Consider the following 8,591-nt stretch of genomic DNA (forward strand, 5'->3'; position numbering starts at 1 on the left):
GAATTGATAACAACAAAGTGTTATCATGATGGAGTATGGTTTATATCATGGATGCAAGTGTGTTTTAATATCATCATGGAGCTCTTCATGCCAACAGACTAAAGTATAAAATTTTGATATCAATAGATTTTGTAAAATAATTTGATCAAATTCAAGCCTAATTCATGCACAAAAATCCCATGAGTCTCCTAATACCTGGAAGGAGAACCATATGCTCCTCGTAGAGCTGTCTGAGACTGGATGAGTTCATAGAAGTAACTCATCAGAGCAGAGCCCGCATCCACTGAACCCCAAACAAAGGTGCACCTATCCCGGCACCACTTCTCTCGCATGCCCTCTCTGCCTTCCTCCTCATGTTGTGGTTGGCTTCCTTAGTTGTATCTTCCAGGTCATTCGCTTTCTTTCAGCAATTACTTTCCACTTATTTAGCAATTACACTAAATTTTTCTGTGTACATTTTTAACTTCTGGGAACTCTTTCTTGTTCTGGCTTCGTGTTTTAATGGGAGTTCATCCAGCAATCTTCCTGAACCTAGGGTTTGTTTGGGTTCTATAATTGCTCCTCCTGCTCTGACAGCTGAAAGCAGGTTTCTGGGGATTGTTTAGCTTCTATAATTGCAACATAGTTGCTTAGACTGCAGCTTAGAGGCCAGCAAGGAAGGTGGGGAACCTTGGCTACCTCCATCACTGTAGCAAGCAAGCCTCCTGTTTGCTTCAGCTGCCTGCCTGCCGGCCGCCATCTTGGTTGGCAGTTAATTTCATATCGCCCTGATTAGCCAATGGGAAGCATGTCGGAGGTACGGTTAATTACCATGTTTGTCTATTATTAGATAGGACCAGAGCAGGGGTGGGAAAACTTTTTGATTTGAGGGCCACAATGGGTTCTTAAACTGGACCGGAGGGCCGGAACAAAAGCATGGATGGAGTGTTTGTGTGAACTAATATAAATTCAAAGTAAATATCATTACATAAAAGGGTACGATCTTTTTTTTTTTTTAGTTTTATTCATTTCAAACAGGCCGGATCCGGCCCTGGGGCCGTAGTTTGCCCAAGGCTGGACTAGAGGCCCGGTGCACAAAAATTTGTGCACTGCCGAGGGCGGGGGGTGTCCCTCAGCTCCACGCTCCACTTGTGCCCTCTCACAGTCTGGGACCCCTCAGGAGATAATGACCTGCTGACTTAGGCCTGCTTCCAGGTGGCAGAGGTCAAGCCCAATCCCTAGGTGCAGCCCCTGGTCGGGCTCAGAGCAGGGCCGATTGGGAAGTTGGGGCGCCGCCCCGTCATGCACAGAGCAGGGTGGATCAGGAGGTTGTGATGCCACCCTCAGTCACGCTCAGGGTAGGGCCGATTGGGGGGTTGGGGTGCCGCCCCCTGTCACACTCAAGGCAGGGTTGATGGGGAGGTTGAGGCGCCACCCCCTGTCACACACAGAGCAGGGCCGATCAGTGGGTTGTGGCACCACCCTTGTCACATACAGAGCTGACTGATCACAGGGTTGGGGCGCTGCGCCCTGTCATGCACACAGCAGGGCCCATCAGGGGGTTGGGGAGTTCCCCTTTGTCATGCACAGAGCAGGGTGGATGGGAGGTTGCGATGCCACCCCCAGTCATGCTTAGGGTAGTGCCTATTAGGTGTTGGGGTGCCGCCCCCTGTCACCCACAGAGCAGGGCTGATCAGGGGGTTGGGGCACTCCCCCCTGTCACACTCAGGGCAGGGCCGATGGGGAGGTTGCGGCTCCACCCTGTCACACACAGAGCAGGGCTGATCAGGGGGTTGGGGAGCTCCCCCTTATCAGGCACAGAGCAGGGCCGATCAGGGGGTTGGGCGCCTTCCCCTGTCATGAACAGAGCAGGGCAGATAGGGGGGCTGTGGCCCCGCCCCCTGTCACACACAGAGCCGAGTGTGATCAGGGGGCTTGGGCATCGCCCCCTGTCACACTGCTCCAGGGGCCAGGAGGCCTCACTGCTCAGCTGATTCCAGTGCTGGGAGGCCTCGTGGCTCCACTTGACACAGGGGCAGTGAGGCCTCGAGGCACCACTTGACACAGGGGCAGTGAGGCCTCACTGCTCCTCTGATCCCGGTGCTGGGCGGCCTCGCTCCTCCACTGATCCCAGTGCCTGGAGGCCTCGTGGCTCCACTGATCCAGGGGCATGAGGCCTCGCGGCTCTGCTGATCCCGGTGCTGGGAGGCATATTACCCTTTTACTATATAGGATAGAGGCCTGGTGCACGGATGGGGGCCGGCTGGTTTGCCCTTAAGGGTGTCCTGGATCAGGGTGGGGGTCCTGCTTGGGTGCCTGGCCAGCCTGGATGAGGGGATGATGGCTGTTTGCAGCTGGTCACACCCCTTCAGGGTGGGGGTCCCCACTGGGGTGCCTGGCCAGTCTGGGTGAGGAGCTGAGGGCCGTTTTCAGGCTGGCAGGTGACTGAAGTTCCCAATCTCTTCTTTTTTTCTTTTCTTTTTTTTTATTCTGGGATTTATTTACCTTCTATGGCTCTCACTGGAGCTGAGAGCCGGCTTTAGCCCTGAGGCTCGGCTCCAGCTCTGAGACTTTGGCTGCTGAAAGCAGGTATCTGGTTTGTTTGGGTTCTATAATTGAAACACTGTTGCAACTCCAGCTCGGCCAGCTGGCTGAAAGCACGGGGTTTGTTTAGCTTCTATAATTGCAACATTGTTTCTTAGAGTGCAAGCTCAGAGCCCAGCAGTGGATGGCGGGGAACCTTGGCTTCCTCCTTCATTGGAGCAAGCAAGCCTCCTGTTCGCTTCAGCTGCCTGCCTGCCGGCCCCCATCTTGGTTGGCAGTTAATTTGCATATCGCCCTGATTAGCCAATGGGAAGCATGTTGGAGTTACGGTTAATTACCACGTTTGTCTATTATTAGATAGGACTAGAGGCCCAGTGCACAAAAATTTGTGCACTGGCAGGGGGTGGTATCCCTCAGCCCCATTTGTGCCCTCTCACAGTCTGGGACCCCTCGGGAGATAACGATCTGCTGGCTTAGGCCTTCTCCCGGGTGGCAGAGGGCAGGCCCAATCCCTAGTTGCCTGCCCACAGCCCCTGGTCGGGCTCAGAGCTGGGCCGATTGGGGAGTTGGGGCACCGCCCCGTGTCATGCACAGAGCAGGGTGGATCAGGAGGTTGCGATGCCACCCTCAGTCACGCTCAGGGTAGGGCCGATTGGGGGGTTGGGGTGCCGCCCCCTGTCACACTCAAGGCAGGGTTGATGGGGAGGTTGAGGCGCCACCCCCTGTCACACACAGAGCAGGGCAGATCAGTGGGTTGTGGCACCACCCTTGTCACATACAGAGCCGACTGATCACGGGGTTGGGGCGCTGCCCCCTGTCATGCACACAGCAGGGCCCATCAGGGGGTTGGAGAGCTCCCCCCTGTCATGCACAGAGCAGGGCCAATCAGGGGGTTGGGGAGCTCCCCTTTGTCATGCACAGAGCGGGGTGGATCAGGAGGTTGTGATGCCACCCTCAGTCACACTCAGGGTAGGGCCGATTGGGGGTTGGGGCGCCGCCCCCTGTCACACTCAAGGCAGGATTGATGGGGAGGTTGCAGCGCCAACCCCTGTCACACACAGAGCAGGGCAGATCAGGGGGTTGGGGCGCTGCCCCCTGTCACCCACAGAGCAGGGCTGATCAGGGGGTTGGGGCACTCCCCCCTGTCACACTCAGGACAAGGCCGATGGGGAGGTTGCAGCACCACCCCGTCACACACAGAGCAGAGCCCATGGGGGTTGGGGAGCTCCCCCTATCAGGCACAGAGCAGGGCCGATCAGGGTTTTGGGGCGCCTTCCGCTGTCATGAACAGAGCAGGGTGATAGGGAGGTTGTGGCCCCGCCCCCTGTCACACACAGAGCCACAGGGCAATCAGGGGGTTTGGGTGCCACCCCCTGTCATGCTGCTCCAGGGACCAGGAGGCCTCGCGGCTTCGCTGATCCCAGTGCTGGGAGGCCTCGTGGCTCCGCTTGACACAGTGGCAGTGAGGCCTTGCTGCTCAGCTGATCCCGGGTTCGGGAGGCCTTGTGGCTCTGCTGATCCCAGGCTGGGAGGCCTCGTGGCTCCGTTGATCCCGGTGCTGGGAGGCCTCGCTGCTCTGCTGATCCCGGTGCTGGGAGGCTCCACTGATCCCGGTGCTGGGAGGCATATTACCCTTTTACTATATAGGATAAAGGCCTGGTGCATGAGTGGGGGCCGGCTGGTTTGCCCTGAAGGGTGTCCTGGATCAGGGTGGGGGTCCCCACTGGGGTGCCTGGCCAGCCTGGGTGAGGGGCTGAGGGCCGTTTTCAGGCTGGCGGGTGACTGAAGCTCCCAACCTCTCCCTTTTTTCTTTTTTTTATTCTGGGATTCATTTACCTTCTATGGCTGTCACTGGAGCTGAGAGCCAGCTTTAGCTCTGAGGCTTGGCTCCAGCTCTGAGATCTCGGCTGCTGAAAGCAGGTTTCTGGGCTTTGTTTACCTTCTGTATTTGAAACTTTGTTGCGACTCCAGCTCTGAGATCCCGGCTGGCTGAAAGCAGGTTTCTGGGGAATGTTTAGCTTCTATATTTACAACATAGTTTCTTAGACTGTAGCTCAGAGGCCCGCAGTGGCAGGTGGGGAACCTTGGCTTCCTCCATCACTGGAGCAAGCAAGCCTCCTGTTTGCTTCAGCTGCCTGGCTGCCAGCCGCCATCTTGTTTGGCAGTTAGTTTGCATATCGCCCTGATTAGCCAATGGGAAGGGTAGCGAAGTTATGATTAATTACCATGTTTCTCTATTATTAGATAGGATAGGCCCAGTGCATGAAATTCATGCACAGCGGAGGGTTGTCCCTCAGCCCACCTGCACCCTCTCCAATCTGGGACTCCAGTGTGATCGGTCCTAAACGGGCAGTTGGACATTCCTCTCACAATCCAGGACTGCTGGCTCCCAACCACTCACCTGCCTGCCCACCTGATTGCCCCTAACTGTTTCTGCCTACCAGACTGATCGACACCTAACTGCTCCCCTGCTGACCTGATTGCCCCCAACTGCCCTCCCCTGCCAGCCTGGTCACCCCTAACTGCCCTCCCCTGCAGGCCTGGTCCCCCCCAACTGCCCTTCCCTGCAGGCCTGGTCCCCCCAACTGCCCTCCCCTGCTGGCCATCTTGTGTCCACATTGGGGCAGCCATATTTGACCACATGGGGTGGCCATTTTGTGTGTTGGAGTGATGGTCAATTTGAATATTACCTCTTTATTATATAAGATACTAGAGGCCCGGTGCATGAAATTCGTGCACTGGGGGGTGGGGGTTCCCTCAGCCCAGCCTGCCCCTCTCACTGTCCGGGAGCCCTCAGTTGATGTCCTACTGATGGCCACAGTCTGGCAGCAGAGGCTCGGAGCAGGCTTCCCGTGTGTGTGTGTGTGTGTGTGTGTGTGTGTGTGTGTCTGCTGAGGCCTGCCCCCAGCTGTGCCATGTAGGCTCAAAGCAGTTGCCATGTGTGTGTGTGTGTGTGTGTGTGTGTGTGTGTGTGTGTATGTCTGCTGGGGGCCTGCCCCCAGCCACACCATGGAGGCTTGGAGCAGGAGCCCCTCTGTGTTGATCTCTCAGGCTCCTGGCCTCCACTGCATGTTGTACTCTCCCTTGAGCTATGGCCAGGATGGAGGTGCTGCTTGCAAGCTGGGCTTTCCTGCTCCAGGATCGCCATAGCGACAAGGGAGCAGACCCAGCTGGGGGCTGCCCACAGGCCGGGCTTTCCTGCTTCCAGGTCCCATGGCAACCGGGGAGCAGGCCCAGCTTGGAGTTGCCCACAGGTGGGGCTTGCTCTCATGCTCCCGGATCCCCATGGCGACCAGGGAGCAGGCCCAGCTGGGGGCTGCCCACAGGCCAGGCTTTCCTGCTCCTGGATCAGGCCCAGCTTGGGGCTGCCCGCAGGCCTGGCTTGCTTTCCTGCTCCCGGATCAGGCGCAGCTGGGGGCTGCCTACAGGCCACACTTTTCTACTTACTGATGGCTGGATCACCACAGCAACCCAGGGCCCAGCGGCACTTTCCTGCTCCCCAATAGTCATAGGGTCCCGGCTGGGGGCGGGGCTTAGCAGTGCGGGGGGCTTAGGCGGCACAGGGGTCCCGGCTGGGGGCTCAGGTGACACATAAGGGTCCCGGCTGGGGGCGGGGCTTATGCCCCACTGCCCAGATGGCAGCTCGCACTGTCCCACCCTGCCTGTAGTATAGGATAGAGGCCTGGTGCATGGGTGGGGGCCTGCTGGTTTGCCCTGAAGGGTGTCCTGGATCAAGGTGGGGGTTCTGCTTGAGTGCCTGGCCAGCCTGGATGATGGGATGATGGCTGTTTTTAGGCTGTCCGCACCCCCTTCAGGGTGGGGGTCCCCACTGGGGTGTCTGGCTAGTCTGGATGAGGGGCTGAGAGCTGTTTTCAGGCTGGCAGTGACTGAAGCTCCCAGCCTCTCCTTTTTTTCTTTCTTTTTTTTTTTTTTTTTTTTAGGATGTCTAGGTTTGCCTACTCCTATAGCACTGTCTATTTCTGAGACATTTGGGCTATTGTATAAACATCAAAGGCCCAATCTGCCTATCCCCCCAAACGTGCCTATTCACATGAACTGGCTATAAAATAGTTTAGCACAGAATCTCTAGCAGCACCATAAGCCTTCAAAGAATAATGTGGGCATGGCAGGAGGTTTGTAGGGACGCAAGTGTGGGAGTGAATGGAAGACAGGAAAAAAGAAAAAAAGTCATAAAAGGAAACTGACAGAATTTTTTTTTTTTAACTCACCTTTGTCATCTTTCACCACACACTGGGTTTTCACTTCAGAATGTTTGGGGACCACCACAGTTGCTACCTCATGAACATCTTTCATTAAAACATCAGTATCTACTTTAAGAATACTTTTAAGTCTGCTAAGCTCCTTTAGGGCATTCTTTTTTCTCTTTTCAGCACGCATCTTCCTTTTCCACTTACTCCATAGGCTTTTAGCCATATTTTATCTCTACAGGTTCACCACTCCCTTTTTTTTTTTTTCTTTTTTATTCTGGGATTTATTTACTTTCTATGGCTGTCACTGGAGCTGAGAGCTGGCTTTAGCTCTGAGACCGGCTCCAGCTTGAGGCCTCGGCTGCTGAAAGCAGATATCTGGGCTTTGTTTAGCTTCTATAATTGAAACTCTGTTGCCATCACTGGCACTCTAAGCTCTGAGCCCGCTGCTGGCTGAAAGCAGCTATCTGGAGCTTGTTTAGCTTCTATAAGTGCAACACTGTTGCATCAGGAGCTCAGAGCTGGGTGGCGGCAGGCGGGGAACCTTGGCAAGCCTCCTGGGAGACCTACTCTGGGAGGGGAGACCTGTCAGAACCCAAGATGGACCTCATGTAGCCACTTCCCTCAGAGCTCACTGTCCCCATCACCTTCAAGATGAGGGGGCAGCTTTCTCTGACCTCCCTCACCCCTCTCTTTGCTCCTGTCCATTCCTCACACCAGGTCCTGCACTGTCCCCAGGCTTTTCTCCATCCTACTGAACACCTTCCACAACCACTTCCCTACATCAGAACCTCCCACCCTCCTGCTGCCTCCCCGAGACCCCTCCTCAGAGATGTGGTTGGGTTGCTGGTCCTCTCTGGGGAGGCTTGAGTGAGAGCTCAGTCACCAGTCACCTGCCTGAATGGGAACATTGGGTGCTCCTCTCCAGGGGACCTCAGCCCTGTCTCTTTTCTGGATGAGGCCCCTCAGCTTTCCACAGTGGACAGGGACCCACCCTGTGCTCAGACTGGCAATGCTGAGGAGGGCCAGTTATACCCTGCAGGCAGGTGTGGACAGAGGGGATGGAGCTCACTAGGATGACTGAGTTGTGAGAAAAGCTGAGGTCTGGGGAGTAGAGAGGTCAGTACCACTGGTGAGTCCCATAGGCACTGGATGTTGTATTCTAGCTTAGGGTGCCTCCTGAAGTTGTGCAGTCTTTGCTCACTGTGCACAGCTGTCCACATGGAGTCAAGAAGAGGGTAGGGGCAGCTTCCTTCCAAGTGGGGTTCAGGGATGTGCAGTTCCCTGAGCCCCTGAATAAAGGGAGAGCCTAGAAGGAGAGCCTCCTGGGCCCTGAGAGGTTCAGGGGAAAGACAAGGACAAGCGCCCAAATGGCCAATCTCTGCAGGGATGTCTGGGTGTCCAGGACCCCTGTTGCTTAGTGAGGTGAAAGCCACACCCTAGAGACTGAGGATTGGGGTTGCTGCCCAGGAGGGCAAAGCCTGAAGGAGCTGGAATAGGCATGGAGTGTGTGAGATGGCCCATGACTTTGGGGTTCACCTCTAGCATGAGTCCGCCTGGGCTGCTGTCCACTATGAGCAGGTGTGCCGGGTTGCATCTTTCTGTGGCGATGGTGAAACCTCATGTGGAGAGAGACCTTGTCCTGCATGGGTTCCTCTATCGTTGAGTCTCAGCCCAGGTGGTCCCTGTCCCTACAGAAGAATCGTGTCCCTGATTCACACATTGCTATTTAAGAGGCACCTCTCAGGTAAGCTGGTGTGTGGTGGGGTCTGTAGATGGGGATGGAACCTGCCTGGAGACTGTTATTTCCCTTCAGGCTTCACCTTGTCCCAGGGTCTCAGCGTGAGACCTGGGCTCTCT

This window comes from Myotis yumanensis, unplaced genomic scaffold (genome assembly GCF_028538775.1).
Source record: "Myotis yumanensis isolate MYYU_CA2020_CCGP unplaced genomic scaffold, mMyoYum1.0.hap1 SCAF_18, whole genome shotgun sequence".
NCBI lineage: Eukaryota > Metazoa > Chordata > Mammalia > Chiroptera > Vespertilionidae > Myotis > Myotis yumanensis.